At 39.1% G+C, this 27,554-nt stretch overlaps 1 pseudogene; it reads left to right on the forward strand.

Moving 5' to 3' along the window:
• The window catches only part of LOC115608270, a 194,036-nt pseudogene that overhangs the window by 90,403 nt on the left and 76,079 nt on the right, over positions 1-27,554 (forward strand).

A 27,554-nucleotide genomic window follows, 5' to 3' on the forward strand; every position in this document is an offset into this window, starting at 1 on the left:
GGGCAGCTAAGAGGAATGATAGTCTAGTCATCTTATTTAGGCGACAGAAGGCACATTCCAGCTCACTGAGGTGCTGTCTATATGTGCATGCCTGTGAGGAAGGATGAGGTTTCCAGTGGGTCCATCCTTTCCACACCATACATCCCCATCCTGTCGACCAGGGCTGACCAAAGGGAGGTATTTGGGAATAACAAAGGAATTTGTTTCAGTGAAATCTCAAGACAAAAGAGCTTCGGTTTACTGAAATCTTCATTTCTGTTTTAAGTTTCTGTCCTGATTCTGGAGCAGTTTATGTGTTATTTATTTATTCATTTTTTTATTGAGTATGTGATAACCCTGGACTCTAGTTTATGTAGTATTCCCTCAAAGAAAGAGTTACTTCTGCATTAGTTTCGGTTTGCAGTTAGCTCATGATGCGAGTCTGGGCAGCTCCAAATGCAGGTAACCCCACCTTGCAGAGCCAGGAGAACAGCGCACGCAGGGTGCCCACTCAGACACTAAACTGCGTTCTCCAAAGCACCAGCACTCCCTCAATCACCAAATGTGTTTTATCATCCTAGACTGCAGGGAAGTGCAGAATAGCTTGTGCATTTCTGTGAGCATGAATGCCATCTTGTTGTATTACATTGTATTCTGCTGTGCTCACACACTGGGAAAAATGGTTTCATAAATGTCTGGGCTTGTGTTTCAGAAGGAGAAATTGGTTCATTTTTCCTGTGTCACTGTGATGTTTTATTTTAAAGTTAGTATGTATCAATGGTCAAAATCATATATGCCATTTTCAATGTATTTTGGAAAAATTTGACAAAAGGCATTGCATTTTATATAACAGTACCTAGTGGCTCCAAAATGCTGACAAATGCTTTCACTTCCCTGAAGTATCATCTACCTTCTGGCTGCAAGACAAAATTAATGCCAAAATAATTTAAAATTTTGGTGTTATTTCAAATTTGGCTGGAAGCGAACTGCTGCAAACTATTGAGACAAGAAGCATATCCTTTGCTATGAAGCTCCAGGATTCCTCTTGTGCTACACAAATAAGATCAGTAAGAGATTTTGTGCTCATGAAATTTCTGAAGAAACTTTAATCATGGCTGTTTATTCAAACTGAACCCTCTATAAGTTCATCCATCATTAAAGCTGGACTAAATTAAAAAGGGAAAAAAAAAAGTAATCACCTCACCTTATTCGATAGTCTAGCCCTATGATCCATAGAAAACTGCTTCGTCAAAAGGAAAACGCAAAGAAAGCTCCATTAGAAGGCAAGAATGAAATATGCATAAAAATATTTGAGAGGAAGAAAACCCATTAGATTTTCGTAAGAAAGCATTTGAAACAAATACAACTGTTTTTTTATTCTCCAAGCAGTACCCAAGTCACACCAGGGACAAATCCAAGGCCTTACTTCATGTATAATATGCAAAGGGTAACCTGCACCTTAAAGAAGGTTCTGCAAGGAGAAGTCAAACAGCTAGGCAATGCTCCAGCAATGCACTTAAGCACCTGTTACTCAAATGTCCCCACTAAGTGCTTAAAAATGTACATGACAACTCAAGAAGGGCAGTGCAAAAACAACTAAAGAAAACAGAGATTAAACTTAAGCATTTTCTTAAGTACTTTGGTAGATTGGGAATTTATACATTCCCCAGCCTCAGGGAAAGAAAGTTTACTTGGTATTGTAAACTAATTTGCTGAAAGTTTCCTTCCTCTAATCTCTTTCTATTTTTAAATCAGAATACCTCCAGGAAAGAGTTTATTTGATAAGACTCCAGCACCTTCTGAGGGAAAGGAAAGAAAAAATTACTGCAGATGTCAGGAGAGCACTAAGTCCATAAACATGCTGAATGCCTTTTAGACACCCTTCCCACAATCCTCTGGTTGCCATTATGGCCATGTGGATTACAGCTCTGCAATCCCGCATCTAGATGTTACGTCCAAGTTTGTCACTCGCTTAGAAATAGAGTCTGCTTTAAGAAAAGATGAGAAGCTGTCGACCAAGTCTTTTGATCAATGACTTCTGCCTAAATCAGTCCAAAAGCGCGGTCGCCCCAAGGACCAATTAAAACCTCTTGCACATAATGTTTCCATGAAAAGAAACAGTTCCATTAACTCTACCAAACCAACAAAAGCCCCAAGGAGAGCAAAAAGGCAAGATAACTATTATGAATACTCATCCTTTCATCCATTGCATGGCCCAAGCCAGAGAGATTTTGACAGCTTTGCATATTTTTTCCCACAGGATTACTTTGAAGGGGTTTGGATGAAACTTCCATTGTCATGGCCCACGCCCAATGGCATAACAGCTGCCAAAGCTCTGGAGATTTGCCACCAAATTCTTGCAAATTCCACTATTGGCCTAGTGTGTAAAGATCTCCTTGGAAAACAGATGAATGAGGCAATTGATATATGCCTTTTAGATCTGCAGCTCAAAGATGACATGGCTTCAGTGAGGGCACTGATAGCCCTTTTGGAAAATGAATGTGAAAGAAGAGTGCTAGGAATCAGAAACAGAGTGTTTCATGTAGAAAACCAGGAAGAAATCCTCAGTGTCCTCCGGTGTCCTGCTTTTTGTAATGGCAACGGACAACGTACTGAACTGGGCTGCCAGTGCTTTGAAGACCACAGCTCCTATGATTGTAGCATTGCCAAAAGTAAGTAAAAAATTCTGTTTGTTCCTATCTTACCCGTCTTTCCATGGCATTAGAATTATTACGTAGAACATCTGCACAGAGTTGTTTGCTCTTCAAACAGTGCTACCAGTAAGGTATTTGATGAATTAGTAATCAGTTTTTGACCTTGAAGAGAAGATCAAAATATCTGGTTGGCTGGTCCTTCACTTTTTCGCCTCAGTAACTTTTTAAAAATGGATTTTACAAGCTCCTTAGCAAATTGGTTTTGCAGAAGTGATTTTCTTTACATCTGATCTATCGCTGGCATGCTGACAAGCAAGCTTCTGACAAAAAAGAGGGTCCTGCTCACCTTGTGGTCAATATTCATGTTAACACTGTATAGATACTTCTTTTTTTTCCCCTGATCAACAGAGAATAAAATTTGAAAATTAATTTGAAACACCTTACTAGTAACAAAAAAAAAAAAAAAAAAAAAAAAAAAAAATTTGAAAGTGACAAAATGAATAGGTAACATTGTCAAAGCCATAAAATAGCTACAGGACATATTTGAACCTGCAGACCTGATTTTGCAGATTTTTATGAATTACAGTTACACGGAAGACTATCCCGCAAGGTTTGTTTCTTCTGTACAGTTCAGCCTCTCAATGGATAAACCCAAGTCCAGTGTGAGTACTGACAGTGCTGGAAACTAAGCACATGCATAAATGTTAGCATTAATTTCAAAATGTAAGCCCTGCCTCAGCAAACCACATAAGCTTATGCTTGAAGTTACAAAAAGGTACTTAAGGCTCAGCCGTACAGTTGAGTTCCTGCAGCTTAAGAAGTATTTCAGCTAAACTGACAAGGTATGCTCTCTTAACCTAAACCAAATGTGGGGAAAAGCCTTTTTCTACGATGCTTAGAGCATTATTCTGTATTTAGGACAGGTAAACTCATATCTAGGGTCAGCTGCCATGGCTCGGCTGAGACATCCAAATCTTCAGGAGCTCAGCGACACATCTGATACCTCAATGCATTTACCAGCTGGGATGGGATTACCCACATACTTCGCAATAATCAGCATGCTGATTTAAAGTGGTTTAAATATACCCCAACATTTGTTTTTTGTTTGGTTTTTTTTTGTTTGTTTGTTTGTTTGGGGGTTTTGTTTTTTTGGTTTTTTTGTTTTTTGGGTTTTTTTTTTAATGGCAGGCTAAAACTTGCAGGATCATTTCCTAAGTATGGAGAAATTCATTCTCTTTCACAGACAGAACAACTGACACTAGTGACTGGAAAGCGAGTTGAGCAATTTTGCAGCAATTGTCCAACATACAATTTAATGTTTAACTTCATTTCGCTGTGAGATGATCAGGTTAGTGGGGTTACTTAGGCCAGATTTTTAAATTTTATTTTGCTATGGTTGAAATCCCTCAGATTAAAGGAAAATAACTTCATTATGACCTTTCAAGTAAAAGCTAATGGCACCTTTTCTTCTTGCTGCGACATCAAATATAAACAAGGACAGAGTAAAGAGCACAGCCTGAGATTGCACAGGGAGGTAAGAAGTGGAAAACAAACATACATCAGCTGTGGCAAACACACCATAAGCCATTACTACTCCCTGATCTGCCTGCTTTGTTCATCTCTCACTGCCTTTGCTTCGCTTTTCTACAGCTGAGGCAAATGTGATAGGTGGTCTTTCCTTCAAATCCCTTTTCTTCTGGGAGTCTGGTTTATTAGAGTTCACAGTACATCCAATTATTCCCTCTAGTTTTCCAAAGAATCACTGTTATTCCAACTTCCCCTGGCAGACTCTTGCTCGCTCCAGTGCCACTCACCTGGAAAACCACTCTGCTACTCCAGGGCTCCCATGGTGTCTCCATGGAGCGAGAGCAGCTCCATGGAGGCTGAATTTTTAGGATGAGCATCTTAGCCTGGTACCTGGGGAAGCCAGCCTGGCGCTGGATCCCCAAAAGAGCAGCACAGTTGCAATTAGGAAAGCATAAATTTCCCTTAAATTTCCCTTAATGTTTATACTGCTCCATTTGCTGGGAGTGAGTCTGTTAGTGTTGTGACAAAATTAACATTGACAGCTTCAGCAGTTTTCCTAACACAAGGCAGAAGGCCCTTTTCCAAAATTCCTGTGCAGTTTTCCCCAACATTTCAAGGGCAATATTTTATTTAAAAAGTGAATGGCCCTTCTTCTCTCTATCACACTGCATACAACCCGCATTACCTTAGCTTCAGCTAAGGACTTGAATTTTTTTTTAACTCACACCTGTAGAATATTTTCTGTGAGTGTAAACTTTAAGTACAAATATTATTTTTTATCTAAGAAAACCTACAGAACACATTAATAATAACTACTTGAGGAGAAGAATACTTTCTGGCTAAGTAAATTGAGCTCAGGAGAGAAAGCATTAAATAAAAATGTAGTAGAAATTGCCATTTTGAGCCACCAGTATTTATTTTTTTCTTGAGTGGCATAACTCTCTGATGCACAGGGTATGTCTTCCCAAGGGTGCACCTGATCCACAGAACATTTACTATTAATTTTAATTTTTTCCACCATACTAGGGAGATCAGAGGGAATTAACTTTAATCACCAAAATCCTCTCTGCGAAATATTAATTTTTTTCTAATTGTAATCTATCTATCAGCTTGTACAGGGTAAAACCCTGAACATGGAGCACAGTTCACAGGTATAGACACCTCAGTCCATGGAAACCTCTAAGCTGTTTTATGCGTGGAAATTAGGATGTTAAGGAGGATTTGCTGTTTCCTGAATATCGTGGTAGACAATAAAACTACTTAAAAATTTACTGTGTATTCCACATCCTAAGGAAAATATTTATTCAAAATATTGTACAATCTGTTTTTCATTAAAATGGGGAGTTGGGGGAGAAAGCACCTCATTAAAAAATATAATTATTCAAAAAATTTGCCCACAGACAAAAAAAAAAATCTATCAACATTTTTGAGAGGCTTTTTGTTAAAGAAGGGATTCTCCTTCATATAAAAACCCAATGGTTGTTTGGATGGGTTTGGTTTGGATTGGTTTGGATTGTTTGGATTGTTGTTTTTCCTCCCCCAATATGAAGAGACTAAAAATAAAAAGGATCCATGTCCTGACTAAATTTACCTAAGATATCATGGTACCTACAAATGGGAACAATGGTGATCAGGAGAGTTGCAAACACCTTCTGTAACAGGTTCCACAAATGCAAAACATTTCAGAAAATATACTTTTGAATCCATAGATTGCTATTGCTTGACTCTTCCCAAAGCACGGTGCCAGAACAGTCCTCGGCTTCTCCATGTGGTGAGTGAGTGGGAGGCAGTATGAATTTCTCTCGACGTCAGTGGTGACAATTTGAAGATTGTCACCATATAAGTCCCTTTATAGAGAAGGGGAACAACATTGAAAATTAACTTCTCAGCATGTTCACTGGATACTTGCCAATTTACTGAAGTGATTAATTAATTAATTATACTAATTTCAGTTCTAAAGCTGGGGTTCCCCAAGGGTCATTGTCCCTCATATCGTGGTGTCCATGCTCTGAGTCAGCTCATCCTTGAGTCATCCTTTCACATTCTTGTGGAGGCTAAATCAGCTTCAAACAAAGGGGTCAGAACAATCCTATCAAGGCCTCCCATGGTCAAATGCAAATGGCGCCTGAGACAAGCTCAGTTTCCTGTCTCTGACTCACACTATGGAATGTAAGCGGTGATCGAGACAAGCTCAATGTCCAGGCTCTCACACAGAAATAAGGAGATGCTGAAGCATTTGAAGATCAAGCTGACTATGAGCAAAATTGAGGAAAAAAAATATTCCTGAAAAATTAAAACCAAGGTAAAACCAAGGTCACGATTAATTTGCAAAACCTCCTCCTGTGTCTTTTGTATAACTGTAGAGAAGCTAAGAGATGACTTCACACAAGTTGGTTTCCGCATCAAGTATGGAGAGTGAAAAGTACTGCCACAGTCTAGAGAGAATCGGTGTGATGAACTGCAATGAGCTCCATGTATTACAGACTATTTATGAATTCATTTATGAGTGATCTAGAATATTCTTTCTATATACGCAAAAATACAGAAACTGCGTATCTATAAAAGTACCCAATCTTGTAATTGCAATGTAAAGCAGACCTGTATGTCCAGCCAGAGGACAGATGCCCCACAAGGAAAATTAAATCTTAGCTGTGGCATGCCAATCACTCTGACATTGTAATACTTAGAAAAGGTCAGCTAGTTAGTTTGGTACAGACAAGCAAGAAAAGTATTAGTGTGAGCTTCACCTTTAGCTTTTCTTGATTTTTTCACTTTCATTCACAACATTTTTAAAGATATTTGCTTGTTTTTACATTTCATAGGCAGAATGTTCTACATAGCATACAATCATAGAGTCATTTATGTTGAACCCCCAAGGTATGCATGTCATCTAACACCTATTTGCAGGGTAAAGTGCTACAGTATCACGCAATAAATATATGCTTCTTAAATGGCAGTTCAAAAGCCTGGAAGTCCTCAGAACTGAAGTCCTGTTGACGTCACTAAAGCCAGGATTTCACACCAGAAAGGCCATTAGAGATGAAGAATTTAAGATCTATCTCAGAAATAAAGCTGTGTTCCAACAGGAACAGCTTAAGCCCCCTAACAGCAGCTCAGGCACCCTGACCTGGCTGGCAGCATGCAGGCAATCAGCACTGTGCAAGCACAGGTGGGATAAGCCTTTGGTCTTTTGCACTAATAAGCAGAGGTTCTGTAGGAAGGGAAGAAAAGGAGGAGAAATTAAGAACTGAATTAGGTGTCTGCAGGACATATAAAACTGCTGCCTCTTTCGCTTTCTTTTAGAAAGGACAGAAGAAACAGAAGAACATACCTTGATATTGGAAATGCTAACTTTTAAATGCCATTGTTAGGAAAAGGTTTTTTCCAGGAGAAGTTGCATGAGTAATGAAGGAGAAGGCAACTCCTTTGACTGGCTACATATTTTCCCATTAACTCCAAAACAAATCTCCATCTAATTTTTTCAGGCTGGAATTATAGATACGAATTAAAACTCCCCCAAGATCAAAAAGGCCACCAACATACTTCAAATATCTTTTCCAAGGTCACCAAATCTCAGCTGCACTTGCTAATATATAATAATAGTTTTGACCAGCACACACACCAAAAAAAATGGCCATGCAGTATGTTCAGGGATCAGAATACAACCCAAAACATGTTTGGAGTAATTTTAAATCAAAACATGTAGAAAGAGATAAGATGGGAAGTGTGGCTTGCAGACAGGCTTACTCCTCTGCTCTGCCCAACTCCAACGGGAGCAGTCCAGGTGGCCAGAGCTATAATTATCCTCACATGAAAACTGCAATTTGAAGTTGAAAGGCACCTCTGAAATTTGGCAATGCTCCAGAAGCTTAGACTTTCTTAATGTTGCTTAACATTTCATAAACCCTCCCCCCCAACACCTGTATAAGGTGCTTAAAATGTCATTACCACCTGTAATTAAATGCAGAATCCAATTACTGCAGATAGCAAATCAGGTTGGTGCTTACCATTTGTATATATTGACCATGCTGCTTATAAAAAAAATATCGGGACTACTAAAGCACACATAGAGGGATGTAATATGCAGATTGTATGAAGCTCTAAAAAGCAATTACAAGATAAAAGGTAATGAGGAATAATAAGGACAAATCAGTTTCAGCGAAGTAATGACACTTGAAGTTTAAATTTCTACATGGAAAGTTCTGGGAAAAAAGTAGTCAGCAAAGAAATCAAAGTCAGCAAAAATGATGGTGAGAAGGTGAGAAGTTAATACTTACCTAACACACTTACAGACATCCCATTTTCATGTCAATAAATTTCAGTAGCATTATTAAGAAGTTCTGTGAATCCAGCTGCCTTTTCAGAGCAGTGAACCACAACCACACAGGTCCCTCAGACCCATCTGCAATAGCAGTTACATCAATTACACCCTATTATTTTTAGAATGATTATATAGACCTTCCTGAATTTATCATACTGCTTTGGGCTGAGTCTTGTTCTTGTGCTCTAATTAAATAATATTAATTAAAGCACCAACTATTACAGGTCCTCAGGTGGGGTCTTTGAAACAAAGATGTCTCCCACCTGTGCAAGAATAAGCTCAGAACTTTAGTCTGATCAGTCATGCAAGTTGAGGATGAAATATGTATTCTAGAAATCTCACCATTTATATAATTTATTTTTAATCTTTATTCCTGTTTCCAAAGACAAAAGGCATTTAAAGAAAATACTTGAATTGGTTTGAGATCCTCAGGTGAAAGGGAACAGAGTATTTCAATTCTCTACATCAGATTTTGTATGGGAACATATTGTCTGAAAGAAATAAGTTTCTCCCACTTCTATCAATTCAGTGGTCTTTAAATTCCAGATCATGGTGCCATAATAATTATTTAAGGACTGTTAGTCTGTCAAGTAAATGTATACCTTTTGGCACTCGTGATATGTATTTTGTGGACATGATACATTACAACAGCGCAGACAGAGCCATCAGGGCATACTGGGTCAATAGAAGCTCTCCATGCATAAATTAGACTATACAAAGTAATAAATGCATACTAGATTTTTTAAAGAAAAAACAGTTAATTTCTTAAATTGCCAGGATATCTACAAAGAAACATACTACTCACTGTATGTAAAGGGGTAACCTCTGTCTCTGCGACCAGCCTGTGGTGCTGGTGTGACCAGATCTTCAAGGGAGAATTACATTTTATATTATCACCATAAGGGCCCCAGAAATAGTTACCTGAAATTGTGGAATTTCTGTCTGACTCTCTCCATGGGATTTGATCAGGTTTTCAAATTTGTTTAGATTAGTAAACAAAGAGAAAACACAACCAAGCTTTTTACTAACATGGGGAAACACTTGATATGGTAGTGAGGATGCAATACATTGTACAATTAATTGTACAATGTACAATTGATACAATTAATTGTATCAATTTTTCAAAATTGGATTCCAAAAGAAGAGACAAACATGCTTGTGAGAACAGCAAACACCATACCCGCTACCCTTAAATTTTTCTGGCTAAAACAGAGTACTATTACTATTAAAAAAAAAATAAATAAAAGAATTACATGGCATTATTCTTTAAAAAGCTTTTTTTCTTTTCAAATTGTAAGTCATTTGGCTTAATTCTCCTCTTCATTATAATAATCCCACTGACTTTGGTGGACATAGTATTAACAAACTCACAGTTACTATTACATTGATGAAGTTTACATTATCAAGAAAAAAATAGGTCTCTTTTCACAAATGCTCGTTTCCTTTTTTTATATTAATTATTCCCTTTTCCATTTCACAATGTTGGGTTTTTCTACCTAGCCAACTGAGGAAGGTTTGAAAATTTCCTATGCCTGTGCCTCCCATGTTCCCTTGAATATGTATTTGTTCACTTGACAACTGATGGACTCTAAGTGAGGCAGTGTTACTGTATTGAAGTTTAGAAGCTAACTCAACTGTTATCAAATACATTTTTCTTCAGTAATAATTCCTGTAAAGCAGGAATACTTGAAGCAGATCTTTATATACTGTTGTGACATAGAACATACTTTAATATGCTGCTTCTATTCCACTGGAATTGCATTCTTTACATAGCATTAAAGATATTAAGAATAGATTCTTATTTCCTTCAAGCTGACATTAAAGAAATATCACTAAGATATCAATACTTTGTAAAAGAGGTTCTATATGACTTGAAAATGAAAACTTTTCTTTTGAGACCTGTTATCTCCACTTAGTATCAAATTTTTCCTTAGCTTACTGGACAACATTGAAAAATAGGTAAAGAATAAACATGAAAATAAATATTACGCAATTCAAGATATTATTGGTTTCAGTTATTCCTAGAAAAAACAATGTATGATTTAATACTGAATGTAAACTGGAAAAAAAAAACATTATTTAAAATGTTTATTTAGAAAACACACTGTTTCTTTCTCCCAGACACCTACAGAGTGGTCTTCTTCTGAGTTAGCTATGAACCCTAATAATATGGTATATGAACGAAATTATTCTACAGTATCTACAGATCTGGGCCATAAACATTCACACCAATATATTCTTTTCAACAAAAAAGGTGGTAGTAGGGATTACAATTACGAAAGGCATAATGAGCAAAACGAGTAAATATTAAGACTTTGAGATTACTCGTTAAAACATAAATTTTTTAACACAGCACTTACCTGCTTTTGGAAACATCACTCTCAGGCCTTTAGAATTAATGAGCACCTCCAGCCACAAAAGAAAAAAAAAAAAAAGGTAAGAAAGTAAGAAATACAAAATTTACAGAAGAAACATCATTAAGAATCACAAGGGGGAAAAATAAAAAAGTGAACCTAACCTACCATTAATGTAACCTGACTGACATAGGTACTCTGTTTTATATTGATGGAAACAGGTTTTTCCCAGTCACATAAAACCTATTTGTGGGTAATTCGCAGGGACTGACAACTTCATGCTAATTTTGAAGCTTTTCTTCTTTTCATAGCAATTTTAGTTTAATTTTTGATGGTGCAGATGCAATAAACATGCATCTGAAAAGGCAAACATCAGTACTAGCCTTCATCTACTGTTTTTAACTCACAGTTCCTTCCATTCAACGTACAGACCTGGCTGAGCAGGAAGAAAGAGGGTTATTAGCTTCATGGTTACAAAGTCAATAGAAACCAAATTTTAAAAGGATATCAAATCCTCGTGATGAGGGACACAGAAGGTTGCATGCTCAGTGACCCATACTATTCTCTAAAAATCAGATCAGGGAGATGAGTCTTTTCTGGTGATTAGTTTATTTGCTTTAATGCAAAGCAGTGAAAACAGTTTAGTGAAACATGTAGCTACACAAAACTATTTTCTGAAGTATATAGAATTAAATGCTAGGAAAGTTTACAAAACTGTAGAGCTGAGTTAAACTGACCAAAGCCAGACACTCCAGATGCATGCCTATAACTTCTATACGTCATGCTGTTTGTAGGTACTGGAGGAAATTTCAGCCTTAAATCTTGTTAAATCTGAAACAAAACCAAAAGCCCTGAACAAACAACCCCCTTCCCCAAATACTCACACACACGCACACAAAATAAATAACAAATTAATGACAGAATTAAAATCTGTGAAATGTTAAAAGGTCTGATTTAAACTGACCAAATTCAGAGCAAACCTATAATGCCTTTACATCATGCTTTATGTTGTGTAAAGAAACCATGATCTCCCAGTGCAGAATGTTCAACCAATGTGAATAAAAACGCAAGTGTAATAACAAGATTTTATTCTAATTCAGTAACTGTAAAGATGGGAAAATTAATAAAAACAACCAATTGGATACTAGCATGGACATAAGGACCATGACAACATCCACGAGCACCCCGATACCCAAATCTCTTCAGGTGGCATCACTGCCGTCATTCATGGGGAGCCACAAGATGCTGCCAGGGGTTCTGCCCTCAAGTGCCTTCAAGAGACTGAATCTAAGACCTCCTTTGGTATGCTAGTAAGCCCCATGAATGCATAACCAGATCTTACATTTCACCACCTTTCAAGGCCATCTAGAAAAGAGGTGATATTCCATAGCTAACAGTGCACTCTTTATCCCTATTGCTAAAATAAATTACTAGTAAGCCTTTTAAAAATAGAACGATCATATAAACATAAAATGTCATAGCGAGATTTCTAAAGCAAAAATAATCTACCAGACTGTTGCAACACATGGATGATTTCAGTGTGAAATTGAGCCAGTCCATTTCTTGCACGCAATGAGTACTTGCAAAATACTTTTCCCATACTTTCTCAGGCCTCACTTCTGCAATCTGTACTGTGTATTAGAGATCCTCAAAGCAGAATCCATGTCAGCTAAGAATCATAGGTCTATAGTTCAGTACTACAGAATCATTTAGGTTGGAAAAGACATTTAAGATCATCGAGTCTAACTGCTAACCTAGCACTGCCAAGTCCATCGCTAAACCATGTCTCTAAGCACCACATCTACAAGTCTTTTGAATACCTCCAGGGATGGTGACCCCACCACATCCCCAGGCAGCCTGTTCCAATGCTTGACAATCCTGAAGAAGAAATTTTTCCTAATATCCAATCTAAACTTCCCCTGGCACAATTTTAGGCCATTTCCTCTTGATTGTTTGTTCCTACTACTTGTTACTTGGGAGAAGAGACCGACTCTCACCTCACTACAACTTCCTTTCAGGTAGCTGCAGAGAGTGATAAGGTCTCCCCTGAGCCTCTTTTTCTCTAGGCTAAAAAAACCCAGTTCTGCCAGCTGTTCTGGTCCTTTCAGAACTGGTTTTGGAAACAGCGACAAACACTACCTTCATGTAGAAGCCAGGGAGGTCACTGATGCACAAAACTGTCAAAGAGCATATAGCTGCTAATTCCTTTTTCTTAGGGAAGATTTTCAAATGAGCTTTGGGTTACGGATAGCATGAGTTCCAGAATAATGCATTCAATAATTATGTGTATGATTGCTGTAATAACCCTACATACATAAGAAATACAGTATTTGTGCATGTATTTGAATGGAGGCAGATTCAGACTTGTTCTGTCCAACCTGTGAGATAAGTAGACGTTAGTCTGCTCTGATCCAGAACCCTCACAGCTGCAATAGCTGGACAGCCACAACCACACCAGTCAGCAAGCTCTGGTACAGCAGCTTGCTCAACCACCTATCTGATTTCAAGGATAGGGTGACTAGATAAATAGAGCTTTGCACTTTGGCAAAGCTCTGACCATATCTTGCACTTGTGATCTGGTTCTTGATTTGCTTTTCATGACTTAGGTTGCTTATTTATCATCCTGATCAGAAAAGCAGGGTAATCCATTTCCTTCTCTTTATTTGAACAAAATTCTTACCAGTTTTAATTTCAGGCCTGCTACTCCAGGTTAAAGTTGCATTTGCAGCTTTCAAACACTGTAGAAGAACTCTTTTTTGTCCTATGATACTTTTCTAATCATAAGTAGAAACCGAACATGAACCATTATCTATCCATCAGTAAGACTTCAAAAAGCGTAGTTCTGCAAGATTCTTGATTTTGTGCCAACTCTCTCCATTCTACCTTTACACATCTGTGTGTACTTACTTAGACAACACACTAGCAAATATTTATAAAACCAATTGTGTGTTTATGCAGGGGTTTTTAAGTCTATTATTTAGCTTATGCTCCTTGTCAGGTTTGACTTATGTAAATGCTTACAGAAAGAAATTGCACTGTCAGCACTGCCAGCCACTCTGAACTTGCCATTCTTTCCTGAAAATTCTTACTGGGAGTAAACCAGAGGGACTGGGAGGGTCCCTGACTCTCAAGGGGGGCACAACACAAGCACTGCAAATCAAACAGGACAGATGCCTTACTTCTATCTGACCGCCTGAGGCCTGGAGACCTTTTAGATTTCCACCTTCAATTCCAGAGTCCTCACTCCCTTTTATTCCAAGACAGTTGCATTAAAACACAGAACTTTTTGTTTTTTTCCTCAACATCTCCTGGTGTTCATCAGTGTGCCAATGCAATGCTGTAACAGGTGACAGATGCATTTCATCTTTACTTGGGTGTTTACTTGGGTGTGTGCAGAACAGGCATTAGAAATGCATCAGGATGCCCAAGTCTGAGCCAGCAGATGTGAACACACAGCTTCTTCTATAACATGACTGCGTCCTACCATCCATCTGAGCCCCAGGTGCTATCCTGAGGTTCAGTTTTTAATCTACCAGTAAAAGTCGAAGTACATTTTTGGCCTATAGATCAAAGAGAGAAAAGAAGGAGGATGTTCTGTCCCAGATTTTGTTATATATACACTCCTAAACATAAATTATTAATGTTCAAATAGATCAGACATTTCACAAGCTTGTTCTATGCACTGCCTGATTTCCCACAGATTTCTCTCCTGCCTCTAACCTGCCCCTCCACAGACATCAGACATCCATCCCAGGCCTCTTCAGCCTCTGCTTTCTCTGGATATCTGCACTTTTGCCCTTACTCTCACTTTTGTGATATATCCTAGCTCTTTCCTTTGCTCCTGTCTTTCTCCCCTCCAGCCTTCTACTGAACTACTTGCAACTCTTTTGCTAAGGTTTTTCAGGCTCTCCAATATTTCCTTCTCATTTCTCCACCTGTCTGGCCCACATGCATATGCCTCGTACAGGCCTGTTAACTACCCATCCACTAACACGGGGAGAGATGAACAACAGCTGAACCTTGATTGTGTTTCCCCTGGCAAGAGCAGGATCTGTATGGCTGAATACCAGCTACTGACTGTTATAAGACTTTTCTGAAGCTAATGTAATTGACATTTCACCTTCCACATTTGCTTGAAACTGCCTAATACACAACAAAACTAGAAGGCAGAGGGAAAGACAAACAGAAAACCACATTAAAAACAAATGCCTAAATTTCTACGCTTATTAAACGTGATACCTCATTTTAAAAAACAGCAAAAATAATGACAATTTTCAAAAGTGAGGTACTGCCTATACTGAGGTCTAAGATCTGAACTCTAGTATACATTTAAAAAGGAGTCATTACTTTCATTTTTCATCAGACTTTCTCCCTCTCCTTCTTCTCCTAACACCCCTTGTGGAAAGTAAAAATCTGCATGGGGACTCCAGCACTTCTTCAGTACCACATTGCAGCTGGCCAGAAATAAAGGAATAGAGCATTAAATTAAATATGATCTCCCTCATAGCTGTGCTGTGCATTCCTCCCTTTAGAGTGCTCCCAACTGAAGATGGCTTGACAAGTCCAGCTGAGCTAACAGAAAAAAACCCACTTGAACAACAGTTCAGTCCCCTCCTTCTTCCCCACCTTCATCAAACTACAGAAAACACAAGGTGCACTTTTCTTCCATGAACCTTATACCCCTTCTCACCAGAAGAATAAATCTCATTTTCACCCTGATTGATTAACTCACAACATGGCAAATCTTGAGAGAGGAGGTTCAAAGCATATAAGGCGATATATTTCCTCCATATTTACATCAACTGAAAGATATTGTATAAAGTGTTGTCCTGGTTTCAGCTGGGATAGAGTTAATTTTCTTCCTACAAGCTAGTATAGTGCTGTGTTTTGGATTTAGTATGAGAATAATGTTGATAACACACTGATGGTTTTAGTTATTGCTAAATGGTGTTTATACTAAATCAAGGACTTTTCAGCTTGTCATGCCCTGCCAGCAAGTAGGCAGGGGGTGCACAAGAAATTGGGAGGAGGCACAGCTGGTACAGCTGACCCCAACTGACTAAAGGGATGTTCCAGACCATAGCGTCATGCTCAGTATAGAAACTCGGGGCAAAGCTGGCCAGGGGCCACTGCTTGGGAACTGGCTGGACATTGGTCCAGCTGGTGAGCAATTGCATTGTGCATCCCTTGTTTTCTATACTTTTTTTTTTTTAAATCATTATTACCATGATTATTTTTTTCTCCCTTTTCTATCCCATTAAACTGTCTGTATCTCAACTCACAGATTTTCCCAGTTTTACTCTTCTGACTGGTGTCCCTGCCTGTGGCAGAGGGGTTGGAACTAGATCATCTTTAAGGTTCCTTCATATCCAAACCATTCTATTATTCTGTGATTCTCTACCCCATCCCGCTGAGGGGAGTGAGCAAGCAGCTGCATGCTGCTTAGTTGCCGGCTGCAGTTAAACCATGACAAGTGTGTACAGAATGGTTTGAAAAATAAATACAAAATGCTGTGCTGACACTGTAAGTCATTTCAAAAAGCATTGAGGCTGGGTAATCTTGCCCTGGCCCTGACACAGTGGTGCCATGGTAGTGTCAGGATGCTCATAAAGATGTAAGGAAACCCTCGGGGAAGCATGCAGGGCTCATCAGCAAGCAACCAAGCTGAGAGTGCCTTCCTGGAAGAAGAACGGCTGCAGAAGCACGCTTCTGTGCCTCACTCCTTCCCATGCTATGAGATTTTACTTCATCCACAGAAGCCTGAAAATCTGCGATGATAATGAAAATGTTAATGCAATCTGAGCTACCTCAGGACTAGTGGGGCTAACTATTAAAATCCAATGAAAAACGTAATGAAGCTTTTTTTTATTATTATTTTTATGCACTAACCACAGAAGAAGGCAATTTATCAAAACTATTCACTACATCTGACTAATAGTTTTGTACATTACAGGAATCCACAAATAACTGATGAATGCTGGTAAGCTGCAAACCATTTCTCTTCTTGTACATACTGCAAACCATCCAACAGTGAGATGCTAATACTGCTGCAAGAAAAAATAAATGAAAAAAAATAAAAGAAATAAAAGCTTAAAGCATTTCAGAAGTATAAAAAAAGCCTTTTCACTATTTTTCACATTTGTGTTGCTTTCCTTCCTCTCTCTGGAAAACTGTGAGTCATGCAGCTGTGTAGTTATGGGCTGCAATCTGGTGGGATTACAATGTGTAAACTGCATTCATCCTAGTTACAGCTCAAATGGCAGAGCCCTAAAGGAACAGCAAAGTACTGTGAAAGTTATCTACTCTGCTCAGAGCATTTTGCCCCTTGAATCAAAGCTGAACCAATGTACTAATAAAATTTTAGGCAACAGAGAGCCTCTGTTTTAGATTAGCTACAACTCAGAGAAAACTGATGAGCAGTATTGCTTCATCAGAGCAGTGGTGATGCGGCACTGAAGACAAAAAGCTAAGCAGCCTCTCCCCACCATATAACAGAGAAAACAGCTTGCACTAACTGTGCTGGTGCATGACGTGCCTCCAAGGGCTCCTGGTCATGCCCCTGCTATTAAGTGTTATTCAGGAAACAAGCAGCAAATTTTCTGCTTTGTGTTACTTGTCATCATAGTGGCTTCTCATCGGAACTACAAATATTATCAATAAAAAGATAAAACCATGATCCTGACTGACTGCTGCTATTGAGGTAGGATATTAAAGATCGGATTGTTGTGCTATCCATGTGCTGACAAAAGTATCTGCCCAATTATACTTTTTCTAAAGATGTGAATTCTGTGATGAAATGAACTTGCATTTTTACTTTATAAAAATAACCCCAATATTAAAACAATGAGCAATTTTAGATGTTGAATACCTAAACTACAAAAGAACACAAATGAAACTTTACCTAAGAATCATAAAACATTTTAAAAACAGTAATGGGTGAAATTCAACTTTGTACAGGGGGCAGCACTGGCTGTACATCACTTAAACTATTTAAGACTTCAAAATAGGATTTAAGTGAAACTTAGCTGGTGCATGACATTTGTGCTGACACTGTGCAGAGCTGAGTGCAACCCACTAATGACTTAACCTTTGCAAGCAAGCATCCCTTTGAGGATCATTATTTTTACTACATCCATAGCTTTAGAAAAAAAGCTGTTTGACATTATGACGAATCTGGTGGCATGGTCATGTTAGATACTTCCACTTCTCATTGTCATGCTTCTCTATGCTACGGCACAACACCCTGTCCCCCCAGCTGTGCTCCCATCCAGTTACCTGGGTCAGCAGAAGCGTTACCACTGGAGACCTTTCAACATGAAGCTTCAGCTTCAGTTAATTGATTCCATGAGCCGCATAATGCTCACTGATATATCTTGCAGTGCTTGGTGCACAGGGCAATTATTCTGTGGAAATTTGCTGCTTCCCATTTTGACAACTGCTCCTGCTCTTTTCAAGAGAAATTCACAGGGAGGCAAGGAAGACCCCAAGAAAAAGAATTAAATCAAAATAACAAGGTACAACAATAACAAAATCTCTGATAAACTGGAACAGTACAGCATGTAAGTGTTACTCTCTAAAGCTTTATATCTATTTCACCCTTTCAGAGCAAGCTTTGGCAATCACAGGCTTAGAGAACGGGCGCCTCTGCATCGTGCGTGCCTCTGACTGCACCAGAATTCAGGTGTTCAGCCTCGGCTTCAAAGAGTCACCCAACCTGCACTGCGAGGTCACCAGATTAATTGTAAGCAGCTTCCCAAGGGCTTTTAAAGTATTGATGATACAGTTAAATTTTGACATGTTTATATTAAAATCTTTTACCATGAAATGTGCCAAGTGCCACCATCTCTCATTGCCACAGCAGGGTGCAAATACCTCTAAAACCTGCTTCAAATATGGTTGCTCCAAGCTAGGGGAGGTGAAGAGCCTCAGCCCTTTCCAGGACTGGTTCCTTGGAAATGCACAGCTGTGTGTTCTTGCTAATTTTCTCTGTTGGGTTTCATTTAACTCGTTTGGTTCAGCTGCACTGTAGTCCAGTGAAGCCTGAAATCACAATATTATTTCTCATTGTGTGCATCTGGAATCAGTATGCTTGGTTGTTTTCCTAAACACATTTGAATGCTAAGTTTTGTGGTTAAATATAAGGTTTTCTTAACATAGTTACAGAGGCTCTTATTTGCATTTTCTTAGTCATAGTTCAATATCAAATCAGAAGTTTTAATGAGTATTAAACCCACCTCTTATGCTAACACTATAATTTTATTATAAACAACTACACATAGGCAATGCTAGGACTGAACTGTTTGGTGTTTCAGCATACTCAGATATGAAGTGTTCGATTCATCTCATAAATCCACCCCATAAAAGACCGCCTGGTTCCCATTCAGTGCTAACATGCTAATGAGGCACAGCTGAGATTTGCCTACTATGCCTGCTTAACAAGCAGTGATGTCCTGCGCAGCTGGTCTAGATAAGTAGCTGACATCACCTTCAAGGAGCAACAAGTGGGCTGCTGAGCTCCAGGAGCAAACACAAAGTTGCTCCATCATGTTACCCTGTCTCTTCCCAGCTGCTCATCCCAAGCACAGATCACAGAACTTCCTAAATCATTAGACTGCTTGCATGCATAGATGAGCATGGCTTGCTCTTTGCTGTGGCTAGAGTATCAGCATCATCTCTTTTAAGTAAACGATCTGGAAATGCCTTATATTATTAATTAGAAATACAAACATATGTTGACAACTTGAATTTCTTTATATGAGCCTTCAGTTTCTGCACTCTCATTCTGTTTTACTGTAGCATCTCAATGGCGAATGGATATCAAGAGAACAAGAAACCACAAAAGCAGATTTTCTCAGCTCTGAGGCTGTTGACTGTGAAATTCCTCTCCTGAACATTGCAGAGCCAGAGGCTGTGCACTTTGTGACTGGCAATGAGCTGTTCGCAAGATGGCAAGTGAAAGTAGGAATTTCTTATGTTTCTAAGAAATAATTTAGAAGGAAAAAATCAGTTGTCATGGTAAATTCAAATGCAAAGAATAATTTGTTTCCCTTCAGAAATGAAAACGCCTACAAAAATACTCATCTTAATGTCATATAGGGGGAAAAAAAACCCCACAAACAACCGAAACAATAGGCGTTAAACACAGTTGTCTTTATAGGCAATACAGAAGTGCAAATTAAAATCACCTCTCCAGGTGATCACCTGAGATTGATGCAGTCATACTAATCAATTGTTAATCATTAGTATTTCATTTCTGGAAACCCCAGATGAAACTCCTGATTAGGCAGCAGGTATAAGACAGAGGTAACACCCTGGTAGCAAGACTGATGTGTACACAGTGCAGGAGCAGAGCACTGTCCAGTTCCTGGACAGCAAGTGATGGATGGCACAGCATGAGCAGGGATGTCTTGGTCTTGATCTTGAATGACTGCAGGAAGAAGTGTGTGCAGTACCTACTCCTGCTAGGTTATCTGCTGCAGTTTTAGTCCCTTTTGTTCACAAAATGATACCTACTTTCTAAATATTTCCAGGAAATCAGTGTCTTACTGACCCTGCGCCTACTGCCCTTGGTATCACTTTGAGCCTGGATGGTTATTTTCTGTAGCTTGGTTGTTTTTTATAAGACAGGTTATTTAAGGGCTCTACAGCTGAGAAAAATATATTGTCATTGTAGGAAACTGCAGATGTGCTTTGAAAATTGCAGCATGTAAAATGAAACATGTAAAATACTTATTGGGGTGCTACTGCCTGTCCTGCACTCCACAGCTGTCTGTATGCCAGACTGGGACATGTTTGCCATGTGGCCTGGGGAAACACAAAGAAGTTTAGCAGTGCTCGTTTTCAGTCATTTATTTTAAATAGATAGGGATTTGTCTTTTAAGAGATTAGTGTGAGATCTCTGTGGGAGCAAAGCCTGACCATCAGCTGCTGGGGTGGACCTTGGACCTTCCTTCTGGAGAGGGTTCTGTCACAGAGGGCAGTCCCTCTGCTTCATGCTCCATTTCTCAAAAGAGATACTGAACTCTGCCAACTGTGAGATGAAATACTGCTTCCGGAAGGAAGGATCTGAGAGGGAGACACTCTTGAGTTTCCTGGCCCAGGAGGACAGCTAACATTTTTGCACATGCACAAGGCTGTTCTCCAGTGTAACCAGGATAGCTTCCTTAAAGCTCAGGTGTACTGCAATGCAGTTTGCTTTCAAGTACTGCCTTTCAGCCTTGAGGAGGTCTGAAAATATTTTTTCTCCTATTTTCCCCTCAAAACAGCTATATAATGTCTCTTTCCCTGCACTAAAGTTCAGGAAAACCTCTGCACCTGCAAGACGCTTTCCCTTTCCTTCAAACCCTGCAGAAAAACAGGTTGATGGCTATGCAGCAAGTGCTCAATTGAATCATCTCGGTCCACATGTGAATCCTAATTCTCCTGTGGATCTTTTTTCTGACTGAATTGGGAAGGCAAAGCTCAGTCCTCAGTGTCAAAGGCAGCAGAGAGAACAAAATGACAGAGCTTTTCAAGACAAAAAATTATTTGAAACTAATTCCACAGATGTTCAAAAATTCATGCTCTGGAAAAATCCTGATGAGATTTCCTGCAACGTTGATCTAGATTGTGTTAATAGATACTTTAAAAAATGTAGGTTAAATAGTTTTCAGAACCAAAAATCAAAACAATTCTTTCTGGAAATATCACTTCTCGGTATTTCCAGAATCTCTCCCTGCTCACAAATCAAATTTCAGAGGAATCAGCACATAAATTTCTTATAAGCCTTCTTCACAGCCAGCACTGGGGGAACAAGGGCTCAACAAGCTTTTCTCAGTGCTCTTTCATTTTATCTGCTCCTATATTCACGTTTCAGATTTTGCTCATTCTTTCCATGACATGCTGCCGTACTTAGACAAGAAAATACATGGGGCTGCACCAGAGTGTTTGGTATAATTAGTTTAGATATCAAAATATAAACTCCTATTTGGACAGCAAATGAGTTGGGCTGTCCACAGAGATGCCTGGGCAAAGAGGTGAAAGAGCTTGGCAGGCAGTGATCTAATTTGGGAAGTAGGGTCTCTGGCTTATCCTCAAGTCGTTATCATTTCTTGTATTTATTTGTCAAGAGAAGAAAAAATATTTGTTAAAAAAACAGTGAGGCAGAAACTGAATTTGAATTCAGCAAGTTTTTACATCTTACTTTTTTCATTTACAAACATTCATATGAGTCAAACTATGTAGATCACGAGTGATACAAAAAGCCAAGATTGTTTTGTGATGAATGAAATACTTCAGGCAGAAGTGTCAGACTTCCTGATCGTCCTGACTGCTTCTGAAGAAGTGGCTCTTTCTTTCCAGATGATACGTATGTTCAAGAATCAAGCTACAACTCTAAGCATGTCTTTGGCTTTTAAGGATCAACTGAATTCGAAGAGAGGTTTGCTCAGCTTAGGTCTCATTGAAGTATTTGTTCCACATTCACTAAGGTGATTAATGGAAAAGCAATTAAAGTAGCTATAAAAAAAGGTGATTCTGAAAAGACACCAAAATGGATGTTTATAATGGAATGTAGAAAAAAATACAGATTAAAAAAAAAATCAAGTTGGCCAGAGTTACATTTCACTCACAATGCTCACTTCAGACAGAACAATTAGTGCAATTTTGTAGCTTTTTATATTTTTCCCTATCTACCCATTCCTTCATCCATTATTAGTGCATCAGTATTGAGACAACATTGGATGCTTTGGTGAAAGACTGAAATGAAGAGAAATGTAAACTGCATTAGGAATAATATATTCTTAATGGAGATCTTGCTGCCAATAAGCACTGTCTTTCTGAAGAGCAGGTCTTGAGGGGGGTTGCCTATTGCTTTTTTTTTTTTTTCTCTTCTCAAACTGCAGGATAAGTTCTTTACTTCTTTTAAAAGGGTTTTTACCTTCAGAATAACACACAAAGATCTAATACTGCAACTGAATATGCCACCTAGGAAAAAAGAAACCCATTATCTTTCTTAAAGCTATACCAATGATTTTTACTGAATTTTTATACCAATTTAAATTTTTACTCCCTGCACTTTCAGTTATTTTTGTTCAATTTAATATACATTCTTTCTGTGAACTGAGTTTATTAACTGATAAAAAAACTTGACCATGTAAAAGTCCCTCAAAAAGGGACGAGGATGTCTCAGCTTTGGGGTCACAACAGAGATGGAGGAGGGCTTGGGGGTTGTTTTTATAGCAAGAGGACAGGGGGGGTACCTGACAGATCCAAAACAAAGGCCTTGTTCAATCTGCTAAACAGTGGCTTTAGTTTGACTATGAGAAACCAAAAACCCAAAAAATACTGGAAAGAAAGGGCTTTGTTTTCTTGCTGGAGTTCATCGGTGTTCACAGAATGGCTTTTAGCAGTGTTTTGGGATACTCTTTAACATTCACACCTCTTAAAAGGTGTCACGAGGCTTTCTCAAAAGCTAACCCTTTCCATACTGGTCTCGTATCCTTTCATTTTTATTGTAGAAAAATTAAAATATAAACTTAGTTAACCCTTTCTTCTTGTGTAAGCATTCATATATGAAAACCACCATGCTATATTAAGGCTTTCTAAATTACCTGCATGTCCAGGAAACTGACTGTGAGCTGAGACAAGAGGTGACTGTTATAATGTACCATCTTATGGAAATGGGACTGTTGCTCTCTGGTATTATCCAACCTAGCACTTTTTTAAGGTTAATTTAAAATCACATCTAGAATGGGCATCCTCTTTTCTTTTTTTTTTTTTTTTTTTTTTTTACCGCAAGGTGTTTACTTACTCGTTTGCCATTAATACAAAATGGTCCTGAATTTCAGCCAAAAATCTTACTTTCATTTCACAACTCCTTGAAAGATTGTAGCACTTGAGTACATTTTCCATTGGGTGTTGAAAGAAAAAAAACAACTCAGAAAAAACCTAACAGCAATCAGAAAAGTTGAATACCAACTGAGCCAAAAGATCTTTTGGTTATTAATGAACAGTTTCCAGTCTGGAGCATTAAACGATTTGTTAGCTTGCAGTACAGCCACTCACAAGTGGTTTAATTTATCTTGCTGGCAAGCATCCAGTTCAAGGGGGTGATGGTATATGCTCCAAAATGAGCAGACAGTCTCCATATGGAACATTATTACTTATTTTGTATCATTTAGATCTCTAACGATGGCTTCCAGTTCAGTAATTCCAGAGTGCTGACCCTGTACGATGCGGTCTGCCAGGCCTGCCAATTCCATCCAACTGGACTTTGTAAATTAAAGGTAATTTAAAGATCATAAAGGTTTAATACGGATTGTTCATCTCTTTTTTAGCCCTCTCCCTCACTTTGATGTACTGCGTGTAACAACTGCTTTAGAAGAGGAAAATCTATTTCATAGGTCAGCTGCACAGCCTAACTCTTTCCTCTCTCTCTTCCACATTCTCCTGTCTGTGATTTTTCTTTCCTTCATAATCACGTGGGGTATGAATATCTGATACACCACACTTTATGAAGGACTTTTCTCAGGCAGACACTTCCAGAAAGATCTTGGTTGACTATTCATACTTTGCAGTTTTTAATGGAAGTAAATAAGACTGAGTCGTCTCCCCTGAAAGGCAGCTTAAGTTCACTTTTGAAGTGTCTCTGCTATTTTACCTCTTCCAGCCTGTTTGGTGAGGGCACTGTAACTGTAAGGTATATCATTTCTATACCTATCTTCTGCCTTAGCAAGAGGTATACTTCAGGAACAGGCTGCTCCAGCATGGGTCCCTTCCATGGGCTTCATCCTTCAGGAACAGACTGCTCCAGCATGGGTCCCTTCCATGGGCTTCATCCTTCAGGAACAGACTGCTCCAGCGTGGGTCCCTTCCATGGGCTTCATCCTTCAGGAACAGACTGCTCCAGCATAGGTCCCCTGCGGCGTCACAAGTCCTGCAGCAAACCTGCTCCAGCGTGGGCTCCTCTCTCCATGGAGCCACAGGTCCTGCCAGGAGCCTGCTCCAGCACAGGCTTCCCGCAGGGTCACAGCCTCCTTTGGGCATCCTCCTGATCCAGCACTGGGTCATCCCTAGGCTGCAGGTGGAGATCTGCAGCCTAGAGACCTCCATGGGCTGCAGGGCACAGCCTGCCTCACCATGGCCTGCACCACAGGCTGCAGGGGAATCTCTGCTCTGGTATCTGGAGCACCTCCTCCCCTCCTGTATTGTCGTTGGTGTCTGCAGAGCTGCTTCTCTTACATGTTTTCACCCTCTCTTGCTGCAGAGTGCAAGTTTTTTCCCTTTCTGAATGATGTAATCCCAAAGGTGCTACCACCATCACTGATGGTCTCTGCCTTGGCCAGCGGTGGGCCTGTCTTAGAGCAAGCTGGCATTGGCTCTGTTGGACATGGGAGAAGCTTCAAGAAGCTTCTCACAGAAGCCACCCCCGTAGCCCCCTGCCACCAAAACCTTATCATGCAAGCCCAATACAGGTGCAAATGAGGGAAAAACCATTTAAATTTCAGATTAAAATAATTGTGTCAGAACCATCTCAATTAATGCTACAGTAGGTTTTTTTGTTAAAGGTTTTCCTTATTCTTACATTTTTGAAACTCAGAAATATATATGTTTTCTCAATATGCTGGTGTTCTCTAGGGTAATAATTTCTATTCTAAGATGCTTGAAGGGACTATTTGAACTAGGTTTCCAATTGCAGCAGACCACATGCTAATTACCCCTCTTATACCATTACTTTGTAATACCTAAATTGCTTTCGGGAAAGGTGTTTCAATTAGGGGAATTTTACATCAAGCCATTTCACATTCTGCGTTCTTTTATGGACCCCATTCTGTACCACACTATCACATCAGAAAAGAAAGTAATCTTTTTCATCAGAACATCAAGCCTTTGAAAACAACAATATAATAAAATCTAATTAACATCCAGATTTTAACGTTGAAGATCTGTCATATTCTGTCATGTTGGGGGAATTATGAGAGTCCTTTTTGTTTCTCTACCTTACCCATTACTCTTAAAGTGGCATCATTTAAAATATTGACTAATATACTTTGCAATAGAAGTTTGAGAAACTAATAAAGCAGTAGACATAAACCACAAGGCCAGTAACGGGACACACATTAGTCTCAGGAAAGGAATGTGTATTCAAAGGAAGGAAAAGGAAACACGTCTTTGGTCCTGGTGGCTTCTCCCTCCTGCTGTCCCACTGTAATGGTGCCATTCCCCATGTTCCCAACAGCACTCCATATTTTGCTAGGAATCTGCAATGTTGGATAAAGTCCCACCTGCAGGTGTGCCCCAACACAGGCTACAAGCAAAAGGCACAATTCTGCCACAGAACCTTCTCATGGCATAGATGTTTAATTACATCTGTTAATTATGTCCCTGTATTCGCTTCTCAGACAATCCAAGTGTCTTCAGCCCACGTGGAAGCCACAGGGCCTCCCTGACACTGGTGGCCACTCGAAGCACGAGAGGACAAGGTCAGCTTCAAAGGCTGCTGTGCACAGAGTGCACTGCATGAACCTTTGCTGGGCTGTTCTGCTTGACATCGATGTGTTTAGCTGTTTACAACTACCTTATGGAAGCCTAAACTCCAATGCACTTCTTTATTCTGATTTTATATCATTGCTTTTTCATATTTTTACAAAGCACTTCTAGAAATAATTGTTACCAGAACAGGATTCCAGAATTTCAAACAGAGCTTTTATCCAATCCCAGTATTTGTTAGTCTTATGGAGCTCACTTTCGAGGGCTACTTAATAACCAACATATCATTAGTCACAGCTGGGAATAATGATCACATACACTACATAAGTGTGGAAACGGAAATAAAAAAGAATCACATTCTGTTGCAGTCCTCCACAACAAGCAACATCACATGTTGCCTAAGCTAAAACATTCAAAGCCATCAGGATCTCAAACTGAAATGGGAAAATTTATGTCATGATTTCTCTCTGTCAGGAGAAAGTACTAGCATTTAAATTGCTACTATTTTATTGTTTCAAGAGTCAGGTGAGTTTCTGCTCATCTCCAGAAATTATTAACTGCTAATTTCTTATCTTCCTTATTTCTTTTTTTTCTTGCCTCCACCTCTCATCCAGTTTTATTTCCTTTTTCATCAGGAAAATACTTGCAATATAGATGGACTTTGCTATGGTGAAGGAGAGTCAAGTCCTACCAGTACGTGTCTTCTCTGTGAACCCGACATTTCGGAGTTCACCTAGTCTATTAATGAAAGTAAGATAGCTCTTTTCCAAGATTTAGAAGCACTTATCTGGGCATTTATGACTTGGTCTATGAAATACATCGTTCCTTCATTTGGGTAACGTGAATCTATCCAGCATAGTGTGCATGGACAGACTGCAGTGGGAATAACTGGGTGCACCAGAAGTGCAGACTGAACAGAAGCGGACAGTACTATGCATACATAGTGCATACACTATGTATCTGTGCATATATCTTGTTCTGGCTGAAATCTGACAAATCTCAAATTAATAAAACCAACATAATGCCTGAAAATGAAATTTTCATACACCAGTGCCTAAGTCTGTCAGCTAGAGGTGGTGGATCCTAAATACCTCTGTCATCATCCCGCAGGTACAAATCTTAAAGGGAACAATTTGGGGTAAATACTATTTTTTAAACACTAGTGTGTATTTTTGGTGTCTGGAAGTATTGTTTCCTTTCCCTGAGCCAAATCCTGTGAAATGCCCCACAAAAGACCTTGGCTTGGCAGGG

The sequence above is a fragment of the Strigops habroptila genome, chromosome 5 (genome assembly GCF_004027225.2).
Source record: "Strigops habroptila isolate Jane chromosome 5, bStrHab1.2.pri, whole genome shotgun sequence".
Taxonomy (NCBI): Eukaryota; Metazoa; Chordata; class Aves; order Psittaciformes; family Psittacidae; genus Strigops; species Strigops habroptila.